The sequence below is a fragment of the Chionomys nivalis genome, chromosome 12, assembly GCF_950005125.1.
Source record: "Chionomys nivalis chromosome 12, mChiNiv1.1, whole genome shotgun sequence".
Taxonomy (NCBI): domain Eukaryota; kingdom Metazoa; phylum Chordata; class Mammalia; order Rodentia; family Cricetidae; genus Chionomys; species Chionomys nivalis.
In genome coordinates this window covers 25,584,015-25,606,364 of record NC_080097.1, presented here as the reverse complement: position 1 = coordinate 25,606,364, position 22,350 = coordinate 25,584,015, and the positions used below count along the sequence as shown (strand labels likewise).

At 34.2% G+C, this 22,350-nt stretch overlaps 1 protein-coding gene across 1 annotated transcript in view; it reads right to left on the bottom strand.

The window, feature by feature from the left end:
* Positions 1-22,350, bottom strand: part of LOC130885217 (60S ribosomal protein L7a-like) — a 108,855-nt gene that overhangs the window by 42,277 nt on the left and 44,228 nt on the right. The gene's annotated exons all lie outside the window — the stretch shown is intronic.

Sequence of the window (22,350 nt, the reverse complement as noted above, 5' to 3'; positions counted from 1 at the left end):
TAAGAATTCATGATGCTTTAGTTAATTGGTCTTAGTAGGTTCTTCTCTAAAACCTGTGACCTCACATGTCCTGGATAATTGTTGGCTAGATTTCCAGTACCAGGAATCATTAGTGCTCCTGTTGAGAGGGTCTTATGTTCAATTAAACAGCTGTTGCTTGCTTCCAGGTATATGGTTCATTAGCATGCTAGCTACATAGGTTGGTTGTTTCTCTCCAATGGAGAGTAGAGTAACACATTGCAGCAACAGAGAAGGAAAGAAGGCTTTCAAATGAAAGCCAGGTGGGATCTTAATGTCCTATGTGTGAAGAGGATGCTATCTGCAGGAATATGGTCACACCTTTAACCTCTGGAATGCAACCAAGCACGGTAGCAATAGCTTGGAATGTTTTGGGGTCTCTTGGACTTTCCTAACAACCGAAAGGAAGATTTCTCATGCCAGGTATTCAGGTTCTTTTAGATAGTGAAGTATTGTCAATCCTATTTGTATAATTTCGACTAAGGTATGTATCTATATAACTAGGCTATATATTATATGCAATGTTAGAAAATAATAATGATCCCTTATCGATTTTTCAGACATTCTTGGTGTTATTTTTCTTTCCAGTACTGACTTCCCTCTCACTCCCTAACTAAAGCCCCAAATTTTAACTTTCAAATTACTTGTATCCTGCTAGTCATCTCTCTAACGCCACCCACCTCTCAAAATTCCCTTTTTACTTGTCATGTTAATATAGGTACTCCAGGTTAGATATTCACTTTTGCACATCTGGAGCTAAGGACTGACAGACTAAACAAAGAACATGAGGAGTTTGGTTTTCTGGATCTAGGTTTTCTCACTTGATACAACACATTTAGTTCTGTCATTTAACCTAAACTTTTATGGTTCCAGTTTTACATAGAGATGAATAGTATTCTTTGGTATATCATCTCTATCTCTATACCAAATTTTTATTAAACAGTTTCCAATTGAACTTCCATAATCTAATTATGGTGAATATAGTGGAGATGAATAAGACAGAACAAATATCTCTGGAATAGGATGATGAATCTTCTGGAAATATGCAAAAGTGTAGAATAGCTAGGTCAAATGGTAGATTTATATTAGCCTTTTCTCTATACTTACTTTTAAAATTGATTTATCTTTTTTGTTTTTATTTAGCTATACAGTTTTCTCTGCTCCTCTCTCTTTCTGCCTGCTCCCCTTCTACCTTCTCCAGTGATCCTGACACTCCCGATTTACTCAGAAGAAATTGTCTTTTTCCACTTCCTATGGAGTTTAGATCCATGTATGTCTCTCTTAAAGTCCTCTTTGTTGCCTAGGTTCTCTGGGTGGGTGAACTGTAGGCTGGTTGTACTTTTCCTATGTCTAAAAGACACTTATAGGTAAGTACATATTATATTTTTCTTTCTAGGTCTGGGTTATCTCACTCAATATGATGTTATCTAGATCCATTCATTTGTCCACAAAGTTTAGGGAGTCATTTTTTTTTCTACTGTATTTTTTCTGCTCCATTGTGTAAATGTACCATTTTTTTTCCATTTTTTTTATTCATTCTTCAGTTGAGAGGGATTTAGGTTGTTTCCAGGTTCTGGCAATGACAAATAATGCTGCTATGAACATAGTTGAGCACATGTCCTTGTGGTATCATTGAGCATCCTTTGGGTATATACCCAAAAGTGGTATTTTGGGGTCTTGAAGAAGGCAGTTTCTTAATTTTCTGAGAAATTGCTATACTGTTACCCAAAGTGACAGTACCAGTTTTCACTTCCACCAAAATGAAAGAGTGTTCCCATTACCCCACATCCTCTCCAGAATAAGTTGCCATCAGTGTTTTTGAACTTGGACACTCTTACAGGTGTTAGATGGAATCACACAATTGTGATTTGCATTTCTCTGATGGCTAAGGATGTTGCTTATTTCCTTAAATGTCTTTCATCAATTTACAATCTAATCAACAGTGAATGACAGTTCCCCTTTTTTATGTATGGAAAAAAATCAGTAACTCATATCTCTTTAATATTGTATTTTATTATTATGTTTTTACATCTGAACAAAATGGATGATGGATATTACAAGCTACAGTCACCTTTGTTACACATCAATGCCACTTTTTAATAGATCCTTGCAGTTGAAGTAGTGTATTTGTATTTTGACATTCTTTTATTGAAAATATTTGTAAAGTCATAACCATATGTATTTCTATACACATAAATGATATAATTGTTGATATAGTTATTATATCTGAAATTAGGTTGCTATAAATTGTTCTCTAAAAATCAAGGCATTCTCCTGTATCTGGTAAAATAGTCATTATTGTAATTTGACTTTTATTTTAAACAATGTAGCAAATTACTCCTGGAAAATTTGAGAAATTTACCATAGGTAAGCAATATTTGTAAAACTGTAAGAAAAAACAAACAAACAAAAAACCTAAATGATGCAAACTACACCAGAAAGTGTGAATGGTACAAATTAGAAACTTGATCTACAGATACTAAAAGTGCCTGCTGAAGCAAAGAGGGTCAACTTTGAGGAAGTCTCTGTCTCTATAGAAATTACAATGTCTGACTCTGACTCAATAAAGGCAAAGAAATTAGAATTTTAGAATTTTTGATGTATGTCAGAAATGGAAGAAAACATTAAATTAACAAGAAAAGTGTCAGGATATACGAGATTTCTGCTGGGTAAAATACACATCTGTAGACAAAAGTTTCTCTCCCACCTGGTCCTGTAGCCATTTGGGTACTGTACCCAAAGAAATACAGAGGTTTCTATTTATTGTAAACTGTTAGGCTTAGTAGCTCAGGCTTTTTTTTTTTAACTACCTCTTAAAACTTAAATTAACCCATAATTCTTGTCTATGTTTAGACACGTGATTTGGTAACTTTCATCTTGAGGCATTCTCATCTCATCATGAGGCATTCTCTGCATCTTACTGTTGACTGCACCTCTGCCTTTCCTCTTCCCAGAATTCTCTTAGTCTGGTTACCTGGCCTTTACTTCCTTCCTGATTACTGACCAATCAGCATTTTAGTAAACCAATAGGAGTTTCAAATCTTTACAGTATTCAAAACATTCTTCCCACAGCATTTCCCTCCCCCCCTTTTTTTCAAAATGAGAACCCTGAATATAATATCCTTTGTTTAGCTTTTTTTTCCTGACCATTATCCATAACACACATTTTGTCAAATCTTGGAAATCATTGTGACAGATGTGCTTGTGCATTATGTATGCTTATCAGACTCATAAAATGTACTCAGTGTGTTTTATCACAGCCCTAAGAATTTACAGTCCTAATCACAATTTTCAAAAGTGTGCCTTTTGCTCTTCTCATACACTTCTTGGTTCAGAAAGTACAGTCATTTTTATGGCTGACTTTGAGCTTTTAATGGTAGTGAAAGCCTGCCTTTCCTGCAGGACTGTAAACTTCCTCATACTCCTGCCATGATCCTGTGCTGCTAAACTTAATGTAAAGCCAATAAATTATTATAAAGTGAAAGAAAATAATTGTAGACTATCAATGTCTATTGACTATACTTGGAAGATGACTTGATCTTGTTTTGAAAATAAATCAAATTACAGACAAAGAAGTATTTGTTACTTAAAGTGACATTAACACAAATTTTTAATTCTTCATTAAAAGAAAAATGGACAACACTTTTTAATCAAATATAAAAAGGTTTTAATTATTTGCCATTGGTCAACTTTAGCTACTGAGTAGAAAACGACTATTAGTTCCCACATTGTGAAGGAATGCTCTCACAGAGTGACATGTGAACACCATGATATGTTAACTGTCAGGTGTCTCTCTATCCTAAAAGTTTTGAAACATGCTCAGAAAACTATTCAAAGGTCACCATAAAGTGCAATATTTAATGCGTCAGAAATTTAATTTGAAACTTGCTCGGAAATATAAAACTAAGATTTTTTTTTCTTTCTCATTTTCTGTCATGTTTCCTAAACAAACTATAGCATCACTTTGCTCTTAATTATTTTCAGTGTTTGCATAACTGATTTACACTCTGAGGCAAAAAAGGAAGGCACACACAGACTTTTCTCTATGATAAGGTCAGGTAATCAATTTTCTATCCCCAAAGACAAAACTAATAGAACTGAGGATTATCACTAAATACAAGCAGCTGCTTTGGTAAGACCAGAGATTTTGTAGAGAATGCCTCAGTAATGGAGCTGGAGGAAACAGAACCCTACACATCTCTGTCTTTGAATTGGTAAACCCTGAACAGGTGTTGTTTAACTACTGATGAAATAACGATTAATTTTGCTTTGATTCCAGTAATTACTATTAAACAAAGATTCATTAGAAACAAAATGTGGGATGACTGTGAATAAAGCAATATTTCCTTTGTTCTGTGTGTCACATAAGATTATATCCTTAATAACTTTAATTTTTAAAAGGAAAGAGTGAAAAGGAATTTGCCCATTATGAACCTTTTCATGTCATTATTAACTTTTGAATCCATTTTCTATAAATAAGATACTCAAAGGCCAACAAAATTTATAACATACTTATTTTATAGGATTAAAAATTTATGTATTTTTTCTCTTCATAGTTCTTGCTATTTTTTATATTCTATGAAGACTGATTAAATACAAACAGTACTTTAGTTTAATTAATTCAATAGATCAATTTTATTCCATAAGAAAATATATATGTAGTTTTATTTTCCTCTAAGGGATTAATTTTAAAATCTATTGATGTAATGTAACTCATTAATATTTCAAACACTCCTTAGTTTTAATTTTAGACCTCATACATGAGAAAAACTATAGTTTTTCATGGAATGTAAACAAAGTAATTCATAATCTTAATACAAAATTGAAATTATCTTTTTACTGTATGTAGTCAGTAAATTTCTGATCACAGCAACAATAACCTAAATGAACGTTTCCCTTTAAATAGTTCCCATTGGACCACCATCAGAGCCCATGTTTCTTCTCATTTCCTGGCCAAAACATCTATTATTGAACATGTACATCAATACCAGATTTTATAACAATTCTTTCTGAATCCTGTCTTTTCAGTTACATATTATATATGGGCCAATTGATTTATAATCATATCTTTAAAAACATGTTATATTTCTCCTAAGTAGGCCTTTCCATGTCACAATCGAGTCTAATATATCTGATTGATTCTCAACATTTCTTATTTTATACATATTTATTAGCCATTGCATACACCTACGACTTTCCCATGATCATCACTTCCTGAATCTAAATAATTGAGTGAGGCAGTTCAGTTTCTCTGTTTATCTCTCTTTCAAGACACTTAGTTCAATCTGACAAGTTAGTTTTTCTTAAAGTGAGGGCTTATGCTTAATATGATCTTATTTATCCATTTTTTCCTGTAAATATTGTTTACAGCTCCACTGCTCTACAGGTATCTGAAGTGATAAAAATTATGAAACACATCTGGGGAGGCTTCCTTTCCCCTCTGCCATCATCCTAAATTAACATGTATCATCTGAACACTATGTAAAGATTTATTTTCACTTTCTTTTGTGTTAATCTAGCCAAAGTACTTGAGGGTACCAGTGGAGGACAAAAGATGTTCAAAGATGTTTTCTCTGAGGCCAGAGTTACAGAGGACTGTAAGGTGCCAGACATTAGTGTTGTGAACAAAGCCTTCAGGTCTTCTGGGAGAACAGAATCCACTTTTACTGTTGAGTCTACTGGATAGATCCTATCCCCAAAGGCCTGTCTCATTTCGCTTTTAGTCATAAAGCCTGCATTCTAATTACTCTTCTAGGAGAGTTTTACATAACTATGATATTCTAAAGCTTCTATGGTACAGTTTAGTCTTTCCTATAATAACTATGCTAATTCATAAATCATAAATCACTCTAAGTCATCTTCTATTTCTGATTTAAAACTTTAGCATAAATTTCTTCAGCTTTCCTTCCAATTTAAGAGTTTTACTTTATGTGGGTATTTTTTTCTAGCTCCTTAAAAAAATGAAGAAAATCAAAGTCTTCCTTTTATTATATCAATTCTTCTGTTTTCTGATGTGAATTTGTACTCCACTAGTATGCCTCTTAAATGAGGAAACAATAACTTTGTTTTACAATTTCCTAGCTCTCAGAACAGAGTCAGCAGAATGCCTTCCTATTGGACTATGGAAAATTCAAAACTACACACCTTCATGTAGGCTCCTGGGCTAGATGCTCACTTCTTGGCAGTCAAGAAGCAGATAGTGAGAGATTTGTTCTTAAGTGGCAAAGCTTTTTGTCCAAATCTTCTAACCAAGCATTACATAGTTTGTCTACACTATTTCCCAATAATGTCACCAGACCACGATTCTGTCAAAATATTGATTTAGAATGCTAAGAAACTATGTCTCTGTCAGTAAAATCAATATAGACTCTCCATGACCCAGCTGTGTCTAAATCAACCTTGTACATTCATACTTTTAAGAAATGAAACTTCTAAGCCGGGCGGTGTGGCTCACGCCTTTAATCCCAGCACTAGGGAGGCAGAGGCAGGCGGATCTCTGGGAGTTCGAGACCAGCCTGGTCTACAAGAGCTAGTTCCAGGACAGGCTCCAAAACCACAGAGAAACCCTGACTCAAAAAAAAAAAAAAAAAAAAAAAAAAAAAGAAATGAAACTTCTGGTGATACTTCATATTCAAATTATATCTATTATTTAAATTCTTTATTTGTTTCTATTTTTTATGTTTTAGTGATTGTTGTTCATGAGTTCTGTATTTATATCATTTCTAAATCTTTTCAAATACACTTACTCAATATGGCTCATTTTCTCCCATAATTATCATTACATATATAAACAAAAAGATAATAGATTACATGGTAGATATTTGATAGATAGAGAAATAGATAGACAAGTGGTGAGTAGATAGATATAGATAGATAGATAGATAGATAGATAGATAGATAGATAGATAGATAGATAGATAAAAAGACAGACACACAGAAAACCCATTGAATCCTTTAAGTGTTGCTCATATGCTTGAGTGTTTAGGGCTGAACACCTGGGATTGAATAAGTTCTGAGGGAACTCATCTTTGAAGAAATTTGAATCTCCCATTATCTGTGTACAGTGATTTTCTGTAACTTTTCATCTAGAGATGGGACCCTACTTTAGCATATCAAATGGTGTTGTCATTAGGCAAGTATTATCTAGGCAACTGTTCTGTGGATATTCTGTGGGTACAATAACCTTGTCATGTCTCAAAGATATTATGTAGCAGCAAATGCCCTGGTCTCCTGGCTTTTACAATTTTTCTGTCTTTTTTTGTGTGATGTTCCTTGGGTCTTCGTTGTAGGAGTTCCGCTGTAGTTGTTGTAATCAGGACTGGGCACTGCACAGTAACTTATTCTCTGCATTTTGAACAGTTGTAGTTCTCTGAAATAATTTTCCTCTGCTGCTAAAAGAAACTCTTTAATGATTAAGTGCTGCACTTATCTGTGTGAATAAAAATAGTATTTAGAATTCAGTTAGAAATTATACCGCTTTTTAAAATGGTAGTTTTAGGCTCTCCTGTAGAGTCTATGATGCCTCCAGTCAATATTATTTATCTGAATTCACACGTACAGGCACTTATTGAGTGGTTCTTAAGTCTAAATAGACAGCTATTGGTTATGCCAAGATAAAAATACCACTAATGCATCTTTGGGAATATATCCCTAGGGTATCTTTCTGTACTCAGTAGGCATTTAAATTAGTAGGACAACGCACTGCTTGTAACACTGATTGCTTAAAACTTTCTAATATTATAAGAGTTGGTCTACCATGTTCATTTCACCTCCATTTCTCCAAATCTTGTGTCTGGAATGCATGGGGTCTTAGGCAATAAGTTTTTAACTTTAAGTTGTTGATGATAACAAAGGATAATGCCAATATTCTATATTGTTTTAGGGGTTTCTTAAAAATCCCTTAATCAAGAACTCAAATGAAGGTTCCTTAAGTCTGGAAGTAGAGATTTTTTTTTCATAAATAGTCTTTACCTGTTGAGAAGAGAATGATCTCTCCTGTGTAGTGACAGTAACAAATATCATAGGAAAGTAATAACCACATCTCTCTCTTTTGTCTCTCTCTGTGTGTTTGTAGGTATGTTTCTCTATGAGTTTTCTAAAGACCTTTACTATTATTTTCCTCTCTTTCCTATATTTATTTCCTAATTTTCTCTCCTTACCATAAATGTCTCCCATTTCTCTTCCTCCCTTTCCTGAAACCCATGCATTACTGTCCTCTCGCTGGGATTTCTACCTTCCCCCTTCCCTCATGGTCCTGCTGTTCGTCTTTCATGACTTTTATTCAATATATATATATGATAGATATAAATATGAATAAGTGATATACATAATGAAATATATAATATATACTATCTGACACACATCACATACACACACATTATATAAAAACTGTATGGCACCAGAATTGCTAAGTAAGAGAAAACCTGAGGACCTCATCACAGTGACAATATCTTAGATCAAAAATAATGTGAGAACAAATCTGAGAGAGAATGTGGTGAAGCAGTGCTGTAGAAAGACACTGCTCATCCATTTCCCAATTGCCCTGACCTGAATTATCCCACAGAGACTATATTAGTTACAACAGTTTTGAACAACAGCTTAGGCATTTTCCTAGCTAGCTCTTACATCTTTAATTAACCCATTTTTATTAATTTTAATCTGTATATCAACATGAGGCTGTGGCCACCTCTCTCTCCCAAGCCTATGTAGAAATTTAGAACATACTATGATCCATTTAGAGTTTTTGTCTGAATCTGTCTTTATTGCATATCTGTAATAATTTTCTGATCAGAATTTTCTCTTAATTTTAAATACTAAGCAGGCAGGCATGACTAAGAACAACTCCAAGGCCCTGCCTATTAGCTCTGCCCAGTCCAATGCAGCAGAGCTACATTCACCACCTCTGTAAGACATGCTCACCCCTTCTGCTCCAGGGATGCAGCAGGTCTATGTCGCCATTAAGCAATTTGTAACATGTTGTTCCCAGACCACATTTAAGGGCAAGACCTCCCGAAAGAGACAGAGTTTACTCTGTCAGCATAAAACAGGAAGCCAGATATGGAAAAAGCAGTGTAATTTTTTTTCTGATAACCCTGAATAAGGAAGATTTCCCTTAAAGGAGCCATGCCTCTGTTTGTCACGAGCAGAGTATATCTGAAAAAATGTGGTTACCAAGAAGCTGTGCTTAACTCTGTTTTTTGTGCCTAGAATTACTTCCTAGATTTTTCAGTTTTTATGTGAATGTAGTTGACCTAAATCGGTGCACCATTTGTAAGCAGAGGTTGTGTGTTTCTTTCCCAGATGCTCAGACTTGAATAATCACTCAGAAAAAGAAAATATTAATTACAACATTCCTTAGTCAACAACTCAGGCACATTTCTATCTAGCTCTTATATCTTAAATTAACCAATTTCTACTATTTTGCATTTTACTGTAAGGATTATGTTTTATTACCTCTTGCTTCTTGGGCAGCTATAAGGCATATTTCTCCTTCAGCACCTACATGGCACCTCCTTGACTCCACATACTCTATATAGTTCTCTTCAAATTTCCCTTCTGACTTTACTCTGCTAAGTCATTGGTAGAACCAACTTTATTCATTATCCAATAAAAGCAACACATATACAGAAGGACATCCCACATCATTGTGTCCTCATTTACCATTTCTGGGATTGAAAATTGGAACAACCACTATATGAATAAGTGTGGGGAATTCTCAAAAAACTAAGAATTATTTACCACATTACTGAACTAACATTTCTTGGCATAGACCAAAAGTAAAGCTGATAGATTCTCAATAGCTAGAACAAGAAAACAACTTAGCTGCCCTTCATGTATTGAATAATGAAAATGTGGTATAAATACAAAATGAAAATCTGTTCCACTGAATAGAAAATGAACTCGTCAAATAATAAGAGTAAATCAGTTAGCATTACTGACATACCCTACAGCCAAAAGCCACTTAAGAGATATAGTATTTCATTTTGCATTTAAGCATTATCTATTTGTCTTCCATCTATCACCTATCTATTTTAATCTGACATCTATCTTTCAATTTCATGATCTGTCAATTATATTTTTAATCTAGAAGTTTATCCAGCTACTTATCTACCTATCAAGATTCAACTGTTTATTTTTATTTTAGATTAAGTTCCTAGAGATACATATTTCAATATGTTTTTTGTGTCCTGTTTTTTAAATTATATTTTATGTCTAAGTGTATGCCTTAAGTATAATTGTTTTCCAAGAAATTCTTCAAAGATTCATACATAGATAATTGGTAAAAATTAAGTAACATTGAATAAATGAAAAGAAGGAGATGATAAATCATCAAGTCAGTACACATATAACTTGCACTTAGGGTGAGAAAATTAAACATATCAAACTTTCCTATTTTTGAAAATAGTTATACTTCTTACTAATACGCTTATTATACTTGTTCTTTCTATATTCATGCTTACTATTATTGTGCTCCTTATATTTTGTATGTTAAGTCAATAATAAACATTTGAAACTTTAATTCTACTATGCATGATTGAAAGATTCAATTATAAGAGCAATGAGTACTTGCTGGGTATAAAGATACACAAATAATCCTAGCACTCTTCAGGCAGAAGCAGGAAGATCTCTGAGTTCCAAACTAGCCTTGTGTACATAGTAATTTCCAGGATACCCAAGGATATACAGAGAAAAACCTATCTTGAAAACAAAAGCAAAACAACAAAAATAAATTATATTAAGTAGAATGTTGTGAAGTAAAAATTAAACAAAATTGCATTTTTATAAGCCTCTGATTTAACCCAAGTTTATGGCCAGTTTAATTAGGTTTTTTGCTTATAAAAATATAAAGGAAATGGGAGGTGGTGGCGGGGAGGAGGCAGAAATCTTAAATAAATAAGTAAATAAATAAATAAAATATATAAAGGTTAATTATACATTTTTTGCCAATATTCAGGGGAAAATTAATATATTTAAATGAATAATATTTTATTTACTATTTTTGAGAATCTTGCTATGTTTTTCTAATTAGAAATTTATTTTGGAATTAACTTGTTATACATACTTTAAAGCACAGAAAGTAATAATGATCCCACACACTTACCATAGAATGTCATTATCTTATTAAAGGTTAGGTTTATCCACATTTTAATAATGTTTGCTGATTTAATCATCATTGATAACAAATAATATCTAAGTACCCACTAACCTATTTGAAAGTATTTACAGTGTTTGCTAAGTCAGCAGGAGACTTTGAAGATGTTTGCATCTCTGTTTGGAGCAGCCACTTCTGTGAAAGTCAATAGCAGAGAATGATCAAATTTGCAATATTACACATTAGAAATGCTAATAAAACAATTCAAGTACTCTGTTTATGGCATAATTCCATAAAAAGTGGAAACACAAACTGTAACATTTAAAATATAGTATATGATGCATTGTCAGTATGACTGTACTGCACATTTTAACATACAAATTTAACCTCATCTAAATTTAATGAATTCTGTTGAAAATGTAGTATTCTTGGTACCTTACGTAAAAATGATACATATTACATTTCTCTAAATGAGCTTAAACTCAGAAATAAGACTCAGAGTTCCACTATGGTACTATATAGAGTCTGTTCTCATATTTTAATGTATTAAGACCAAATACTATATAAACAATTTTCAAATTGGGTTTCTAAGCCTAGCAAATTTTAAAGTGTTAACCTTTGGATTAGATTTTCTTTAGTATTTGATAGGTAGAAACATAAAAAAACTTCAATATATAGAATTATACCAAAAAGTCTAAAACATTTAGTTGTATGCAATGGGAAGAGATCTAGCTAAAGTTTAAAAGTTTAAATATTTCCAATATATATTTAATCAGCATATCTTTATAGCAAGATTATATTTAATAATGTTTATGTGGATATTATTTACAAAGAAAATTATAATTATTAGATGTTCTAGAGAAAAGCTAGATAATATCTGTACTTTGAAAATAGGCTTTATCAAGCATAATTCTGGTATATGAGAAAGCAGGCTATTTTCAGCACAACATGCTAGTCTTTGTATAGTCCCATCACCCCAAAAATTTTGTCTGTGGTTTCTGTCCTGGCCAGTTCCCAAAGTCCCAAAGAAATCACACCGAGGTCTACATTAGTTATAAACTGATTGGCCTAGTAGCTCAGACTTCTTATTAAGTCTTATAACTTATATTAGCCCATTATTCTTGTCTATGTTAGCCATGAGGCTCAGTACCTTATTTGACGAAGCAGTTACATCTTGCTTCTTTTGTGGCTGGGTCAGGACTAAGTCCAAGTTTTCCTCTTCCCAGAATTCTCCTGTTCTTGTCCCCCACCTCTACTTCCTGTCTGGTTGTCCCACATAAACTTCATGTCTGGCTACTGGCCAATCAGCATTTATTTAAAAGATAATTGACAGAATACAGACCATTGTCCCACACCAGGCTTTATCAAGCATAATTATGGTATATGAGAAAGCAGGTTATTTCCAACACAACATGCTAGTCCCATCACCCCAAAGCAGAAAAATATAAATTTAAGAAAGGTACATATCTAAATTTGTTTCAGCTGTCAGAGTACAGTTCTTAAAATAGAAGTTCCCTATTCTCAGAAGCACTTGGATACCTATAGTTCTTTGTGTAGGGTTGGAATTTTCCCCATAGACATTGATGTGTCTATGTTTATTGTTCTCACCATCTCATGCTTCATCAGTCTCATTGGTAAGACTTTATGAGGGCAGCCTCTAACATTCCTAAGAGACACAGTTTCACAGCAAATTCTGATACTGTGGCTCATAAATACAATGTTTTCTGCCCATCTTCTCTAATATTCCATGAGTCTTAGGCATTGGAGTTGTTTTAAATGTATCTATTTGAAATAGATCACAAAACTCTACATTTTGATGGTGTACCCATCCTTCCTTCTTTCTTTCTTTCTTTCCTTCCTCCCTATTTCCCCTCCTTTGTTCTTGTTTATCTGAGGGCTTCACCCCAAACACCTGGCATCCATATTTGAAGGTTAGGTGGCAAGCTCCATTTCAAGCCACATCCTCTGGGAGTTACCTCAGTACAAACTCCACCTCTGAGCAAGCCCACCAAGACCTCCCAAGGGAAGGTCAAGACCACTCTCACAGGCTATTTAAACTTCCCCCTAGAGAATGAACATGTGGTCTCCCAGCTTTCTGTGGTTCTTTTCCTTCTCCTTTCCCCCTCTTCATGTTTTCCCAGGGGGTCACCTGGGAGTACTGCCATTATTAAACCTGGGCATCTTCTAATTTGGTCTGATTTGGTCTGATTGAGATTATTGTGTTAGCAGAGAGGTTTGTTGGCCAAGAAAAAAAAATACTTAATGATTCTTTCTTTCTTTCTTTCTTTCTTTCTTTCTTTCTTTCTTTCTTCCTTCTTTCCTTCTTTCCTCCCCCCCTCCCTCCCTTTCTCTCTCTCTCTCTTTATTTCTTAAGCTACCAAATGCAAAGAGAAATTTCCTTGATGAGAGGTAAGTATTTATCTGTGTATATATGGAAAAAATATTTACAACATATTTAGTTATTATGCTGGTTTGTTAAAGTGATGATTGTAGGATCTCATATATGACCCATGACATCACTAGCTCTAACCTAGGTTGTCAGTACCAGGCATAATTACCCTGTAGTTGAATGGTTCTTAAGTTCAATTTGTGATGTTAGTTACAACAAAATTTATGTGTCACTACTCTGCTACACCTTTAGGGTTATCATTCCATGCTGTTCATTGGTGTAATTCATAAACATCATTGCCGAGTAAAGCTGTTGGTTGCTTCCCTCCTTTGTAAGAATGCACAATGCTTTTTGGTGCCATTAAACCAGTCCACCACAACAGTAGTGCCTGCCTTTAATCCCAACACTTAGGAGGCAGAGGCAGGTGGATCTCTGTGACTTTGAGACCAGCCTGGTCTACAAGAGCTAGTTCCTGGATAAGCTCCAAAGCTACAGAGAAACCATGTCTCAAAAAAAAAAAAAAAAAAAAAAAAAAAAGATTTGTAGGATTGCTTGTTGTCTAAGGTTTCTGACCTGCCCAATTCCCACAGTCATTAAGTCCCAAAGAAATCACACAGAGGTCTACATCAATCATAAACTAATTGGCCCATTAACTCAGGCTTCTTATTAACTCTTATAACTTATATTAGCCCATTATTTTTATCTGTGTTAGCCACATGGCTCAGTACCATTTTCAGCAGCGTAGTCACATCTTGCTTCTTCTATGTCTGGACACGACTATAGAGGAAGCTTCCCTCTCCAGAATTCTCCTGTTCCCATTGACCCGTCTCTACTTCCTGTCTGGTTGTCCTGCCTATACTTCCTGCCTGGCTACTGGTCAATCAGCATTTATTTAAAACATAATTGACAGAATATAGACCTCCACCATTTGTTATTTACTATCCAGTCTGGGAAGTCCAAAAATAGTTGTCTTCATGTTGAAGAGATTGATCAATGAATGAGGTTAGAAGCCTTAGTAATCCTGATGTCATGTTAAAGGTTCAGTGGGTTTCTGGAGTTCTTCTGGTCTTCAGACTGTGTTTAAAGGCTAGAGAGGAATCATTCTGATATGAACAAAGAATGGCAGCTAAAGGGGTAGCCAAGCAGTACATAAACTTAGAAGCAGAAGTAGCAGGACATGCAATATTGCAAAAGGAGGGAAAATTCTCCCCCATTCTTTCTTTAATTTGGGACACCACTTGCGATTGTTACTCATATTTATTTAGCTTTGGTCTTCCCATTTCAATTATCTTCATAAAGAAAGTCCCTACCAGACATTCTAGAAACTAATGTTATCTGATTAAGTCTCACTGGGGTGTACTCAGATTTCTATCTCCTAGAATAGTATGGACCATGTGAGATTTATAATCAGCCTCAATCATCAAATCTTTGTTCATTTATATTAAAGAAATATTGAAAAATGGAAGATTCTCCATATGCTAAAGACAAAATTTGAAGTATAAATTTATATTTATTCTTCATTTTAGGCAGAATTTATTTTTTTAAAAAAGACATCAAATTAAAATTTCTTTAACAGAATGTTTTAATTTGTATACATAATTTAGTTTCATTAATATAATCCCCTAAATAATTGAAAGATGAAAAATAGTATATGCATACTATATGTATTTGTATATATTTACATACATACATGAACATTATTATATCTGTCACAAATTATTCTGACTTTATCCATTATTAAATATATTTTGCATGTTATGAAGAAATCATTTCCAAAATCTTGTTTCCCCTAAAAATACACGAAAGTGACATTTTAGTGATTCATTTAGACAGATGTTTTCTCAAAATATAAACATATTTTTTTAAATAATATGTTTTCCCCAATGTGGAACATATAAAATGGGTTGATGTTACATGGACAACACAGATATAACATATATATATATACATATACATATATACATGTATATGTATATATATATATATATGGAAATATAAACTGTTTCATTTCTTAATAGGGTCATGCAATATATATGAAGGAGGCTCTTGTTATTTGATCTGAATATTACTTTTTTGTATATATTAGATATTTCTCAAAGGCATTTTCTTTAAAATAAATTCTAAACATTCCACACTGGCTTGCATAAAGTGGAAATCTAATTTCCATAACAATCACCCAGCAATACCCTCCTGAGAGGTATCACTTAATAAAGGCAAATTGATAGGTGTACACACTTTGTGCACTTCAAGAGCAAATGAATTTGCCTCGGAGAATTGGATGAACTTGGATACAATCATTTTCTGTTTGTCTTATTCTATATTTACAAAGTATTTGTTTTTCCTGAAAGTGATATTCTTAGTAAAACCTGTGCGGAATTTGTCTGCTAACATCCCCATTGTTTATATTACCAATAAGTCAGAGAAAAGAGCACTAATTTTTGAGAATATTTTATTTCAGTCATTTTTTCTACTTATTTATATGTTACATGCCATAAAGTTATACATTCTTTATTTTATCCTTTTTGCTTTTTGGCTTAACAGTCTGCCATTATGAGTTGGCAGCCTCTATTATAAAGTAGATTATCAATTCACTATAGGAATAAATCAATGACACTGTTTCTATGTAGATAATCACAAAGGAAATATATCATAACATTTTATCTTTTTTTAACATTTTATCTTTTGTCAAAAATCTTGAAGCCCTAATATCAACAATTTTATAGTATGGAAAGAAGATCAAGGTATCTTTTATTTTTAATCATGTGTTTGAAGTCCCCCCGTTTTCTTAGCAATTTAATTTCACTACTTTCATTATTTCAGATTATCAAAATTTTGTCCTATTTAAAAAAATATTTTCTAGATTGTATAATTCTTTGAAAAGTGTAAAATACCTATAAGGTATTTTGTGTGTAAGTTATCAGAATTTGACTTAGCTCCTTTGAAATTCAGCTTTTATTCATAATAACATTATCAAACATCCAAATCAAGAAGAAAACATTTAAAGAAAAAGTCATTATTAGAGCCTTTATAAAACCAGATGCTCAGACATTCATCTTAAATTGCTCCGTAATATGTTTCACATATTAATTCAAATATTCATCCCCATTTTAAATCAATATGAAACATAATATAGACATTTAAACAAAATAATTTAGATCTTTAATAAATAAGAACTTACATAATATCATGTATGTTAGGTACATATACAGATGTTTTCATATCCTACTGAAGTGATTACTACAGTCAAACAAGAACATGCCTTGCTATCATACATTATATTTATTATTTCATTATCTTATTGTAATTAAGTGTTAAAAACATTAATGTGAAATTCAGAAGTAATGAGTATAGCAACTTACTATATGTTGTTCCTGTAGGTGGACTCTTTTTGAATTATAGGATTGTTTGCTTTGAAAACCTGTGTTCATTTTTCTTCATTTTCCTCCCTGGCAGCTACTTTTCTATTCATCTTCACTAAATTCAACTTTATTTTTTAAATTTTTGTATACAAGGGAGAGTACAAAACTTTTTACTATGTGCATGATTTAATTAACATAACACAATGTTCTCCATGCTTGTCCATAGTATTGCAAATGATAATACCACCTCATTGGAAAAGCTGAATAACATCCAATTAAATATAGCACAAATGTTTGCACCTGCAAACACATATACTGACAAAATTTATTCTTACATTTATCCACAGAAGGAAATTTAAATTGCTTTAGTATTTTGAACCTCATAAAACAATGTTGCAATGAACAAGAAAGCATGGGTCATTCCAAGCTAATGGAGTAATTTCTTTCATTACATACTTGAGAAAAAGATGACAGCCTTCTTTACCATTTTATTTAATTATTGAGATGTCTGCATAGTATTTTCCAAAGGAAATTTATGAACCTTGTTTCATAACAACACTGTATAAAAGTCCCCCTTTTCCACAACCATATTGTCCCCTGTCTCTTTGATAGGGGTGATTCTTACTAGAGTGGATTATGTTTCTTCTTCTTCTTCTTCTTCTTCTTCTTCTTCTTCTTCTTCTTCTTCTTCTTCTTCTTCTTCTTCTTCTTCTTCTTCTTCTTCTTCTTCTTCGTCTTCGTCTTCATCTTCTTCTTATTTTTGATTTCGAGACAGGGTTTCTCCGTAGCTTTTGGTTCCTGTCCTGGAACTAGCTCTTCTAGACCAGGCTGGCCTCGAACTCACTGACATCCGCCTGCCTCTGCCTCCCGAGTGCTGGGATTAAAGACATGTGCCACCACCGCCCAGCTGTTGTTTCTTCTTTTATTTTATTTAACTTCTTTTGAATTCAATGTGATTTTTGGGGGGGTTTTTTAATTTATTTTTTTTAAATATCTTTTCTCATTTTACATGTCAAATCCAGTTCTCGCTCCCTCCAATCCTCCTGCTCCCTCCACCTTTCCCAAGCCCGATTCCACCTTCTATCCACTCCTTAAAGAGGATAAGGCTTTGCATGGGGAGTCAACAAAATCTATGACATTGCTTTGAGGCAAGAACAAGGCCTGTCCCACTCTGTCTAGGCTGAGCAAGGTGGACCTCCAGAAAGAATGGGTTCCAAAAAGCCAGAACAAGCAGTAGGAATATATCCTGGTCTCACTCCAGTGGCCCCACAGTCTTCTCCAGCCACACAACTGTCACCCACATTCAGAGGGCCTAGTTTAGAACCTCCAGGGAATCATACATAGATTCCCCTTGAAAGGAAAAATAAACAAGATCTCCTGAGAAAGTTGGGAGCATGGGTTGTGGGGGAAGGGAAGTCAGAAGGGGAGGACGTGGGAAGAAGGGAAGGAGAAAAGAGAACTCCATTAAACTGGATGATTGTGATGAGGGGAGGAGAGAGACAGAGAGCAAGGAAAGAGATAATTTGATTTAGGAAGCCATTGGGGGACTAGCAAGAAAACTGGAACTAGGGAAATTCCTAGGAATCCACAAGGATATTCCCAGCTAAGACCCTAAGCAATAGTGGTGAGGGTGCCAGAATCTGCCTTGCTCTGTATTCAGATTGATGGCTGTCTTAAATATCATAGAACCTACATTCAGCACTGATGGAAGCAGATGCAGAGATCTACAGCAGAGCACTTGGCTGAGCTCCAAAAGTCCAATTGAAGAGTGGGAAGAGTGAGAATATGAGCAGAAATCAGGACCATGATGGGGATACCTACTGTAATAGCTTACCTGAGCCAATGGGAGTCCACCAACAACAGTGTTGTTTCTTCTTATTTCTTCACCATTCTTGACACTTAGCACTCTTTTATTGCCTCTTTTTTTTTTTTTTGTATTGGAATAGCATCCAATTGACTCTCATTTTAAATTATTTGCTTCTCTATGTGTTTTAAGTTTCTTTCAATCTTTCATTTAGTTTTGCTGTTTAGTCAATCCCTCAGACATTTTGGACAGTAACCTTCAGAGATAGGTAGTTTGTATGTATTTTCTTTGTCCATAAACAAACTGTCTCTTTTTTACTATATCTTTGGCTGTCATGTGAAGCTGTTTGTCCTAGTCTTCCAGTGTTTGGTTTTTGTGTTTCTCATCATCTGTGTTTTTCTTAAATCCCCAAATATCATCACGAAGGAAAAGTTTATGAAGTTTTTACTATATGACTCACAAAGTCATGCCTTTAATTTGTGTCCTTAATCTATTTTTATTTTAATATTGTATATGATGTAAGGTAAAGCTTACCATTCTTTTCATAAGGATACAAGGCTTTCACGAGAATATATACTGAAGCCAGGTGGTGGTGACATATGTCTTAAATGCCAGCAATTGGCAGGCAGATCAAGGTAGATTTCTGTGAGATCAAGGCCAGCCTGGTCTACAAGAGCTAGTTCCAGGACAGGCTCCAAAGCTACAGAGGAACCCTGTCTCAAAACAAATAAACAAACAGAAAAAGAAGATTATATATTGAAAATCCTATACTTTTCTTATTATTTCTGAAATACTTACAATTAATTGATTACATATGTGTGAGCTTATTTTAGTTTTCAAGTACACAGTTGTAGATAATGCTAAAAGATTGAGAGGCACTATCAACTCTTAGCTTTCTACTTTTGTGGCTGTACAAATATATTTCTCTGAACAAAGAATTGTTGTAAGAAAAATGGGCAAACTTGATGGCATTTTGTCTTTAAAATAATATTCTATAATTATGGAAAAACGGAGGCCCTAACATCAGTTTTTGTGGGACATATGCGTGAAGGAATAAACAACTCAGTTTATCTGCTAAGCTGCTAAAGCTCAACATTGTTATTGAGTCTGAGAAACAGATTTAAGAGATCTCTATTTCTTAAAAGCTTCTTCAGCTGCTTATTTTAAAAAAAAAAAAAAACAAACAACAAAAAAAAAAACCTTACCCTATCATATTCACATGAACATCTTTAGAGCCACAACTCTGCCTCGGGCACTTTCTGGTGTCAGAGGCTACCATCTGGAAGGTGGTTGTGTATAGTAAATGAGTTTTAACGGCAACAATTGTGCTGCTTTCCTCCAGAGAGAAGCCCTCACTGAAGAGATTCACATTGCATTTTTCAGTCGCAGAGTCTACCCTACCTATTTCCTATATACTAGCTCACCACCAGCTGTTTTATGCACTCTTGGCTCCCCAGCTGAGACAATTAAGGGAACAAGATTTGGCATTCTGAATAAATATGAAATAAGACTCTGGAGTTGTTTTCATGTTGGCAGAACACTGGATAAAAAAACAAGTCTCAGCTCCAGAAGGAAGACTTCTTAATCTTTCAGGCAATGATCTGGGAATGAAAGGGCAGATGCTAAAAGGACAATGTAGGGAGTGGACGCCTGCCACGTAGCAAAATATTGTAAATTAAATTGAGTACTGGGGAGTAGCTCTGCCCTGTGAAAGAGGCTAGGGTAGACAATGTGAAATGTTTAGAGGGGCCTGTAAATTGGGAATGTTATTCTTTGTCTATTGTTTTTTTCTGCACACTGCATCTAGAAACACATTTTCCTTTGTAGTCACACCCAGACTTAGACGTCTATTTATACAATGCACTGAGTTATTTGTCTGAGTTCCTGCTAAGTAAATCCAATAGTGAGAAAGGAATTTTTAAAAGGTAGCTGGTGTAAGAATGTTTAACTACTTAGTTAAGCAAAACAAATGTTTGTGATAATTTAGACACAACAATATTATACAGTGAATATCCTTACCTTTATACTTTTTTCTTCATTCAATATTATCTTAAAATCTACTAACATTATAAAGGTTATTTACGTAAGAAATAATGATATTTTGCTTTAAACTTTGCATAATTAACATGTTGTTCTTAAATATGTTAAATATGTTTTTTCTTTTAATTTTAAATAATACAAGTATTTGAAATATTTTGGTCTAGATAATAGTTTTTTTTAATGAGCAGATTACAATATTAGTTTTAAGGTTCAAAAGCTAACTACTATATTTATATCAATAAGTATTTACTTAATGTCTCCATAAGGTAAACATCTCAGCTAAGACCCTAAGCAAGAGAGGAGAGGGTCCCCGCATGGCTTTGCCATGTAGTCAGATTGATGAATACCATAAATATCATCATAAAACTTTCATCCAGCAACCAATGGAAATGGAGGCAGAGACCAGCAGGGGAACATTGGGCTGAGCTCCCAAAGTCCAGCTGAAGAGTGGGAGGAGTGAGAATATAAACAAAAAGATTAACAGCATGACGGGGACACCCACTGAAACAGTCTACCTGAGCTAACTGGAGCTCACCAACTCCAGCCGGACAGGGAAGGAACTAGCAGAGGTCCAAACTAGTCCCTCAGAATGTGGGTGACAGTTGTTTGGCAGGGGCACAAGGATTTATCCCTACTGGTTTTAATGTCCTTTTGGGAACCTATTCTCTTTAGATGGATAGCTTCCTCAGTCTAGATACAGTAGGGAGGGTTTTGGACCTTCCCCAAAGCAACATGCCTTACCCTCACTGAGGAGTGGATGAAGGGTGGGATGGGAAAATAGGTAGAGGGAATGGGAAGAAGGGAGGGAATAGAAATTGGGATTGGTATGTAAAATGAGCAAAAATAGTTTGGTTTCTTTTAAAAAATATTATAAAATGGTATCACCCAATTATCAAACCTAAAATAACAGTGATACCCTTTTCCCTTCAATTTTCTAGCCAAACAATTGAAAGTTAATTGATGAGGATTTAGCATTGCATTACCTCTAAATATGTGAATTGTGACAATGTCTGTATGTGGATTTTAGTAATATATGGGTCTTTTCTCTTGAGATGTATCCAGATAGTGCTTACAGTCTTTCTGTGAAAACAGACCTTCTACCTTCCACACATTTCCAATATTTTACTGTCGTCATTGTTACTTAAGTTTCATTCTTACTGTTTCAAACATCAGCAAATTAGGGCTTGTTCAGGGAAATCCACACTGTTGCATGTAGCCTGGTTTCCTCCGGTTTTATTTTGTTTTGATTTCCTTTCCATAGCTACTGTACCCACAACTTCATAACTCTTTAATATGGAGTGCATAAAAAGTCAAAATGACTCATATGGCATCAGCTCTGGGCAGCTCAATACAGCCATGCTGTTTATTGTCATAGCTGATGCAACTGTTGGTACTTGTCGAGAGGAACATTGGAATTCATTTCCAAGGAGTCCTGTCTAAACAGGTATGTGCTTCAGGCATTCTTTCCTCGGACACACTCCTTTCCAAAGAAAATATTTCAAATGGGTTCGGGTTTTTCTACTTTGAATACTTCGATAAATGGGGTTTTGGCCTCAAGGCACATTTCCTGTTTTCTCCCTGAAAGCAAGACGTTCTTTCTCAATAATGATACTGATTTCTTTGACATCTGCTAATTTTTGTGTTTACT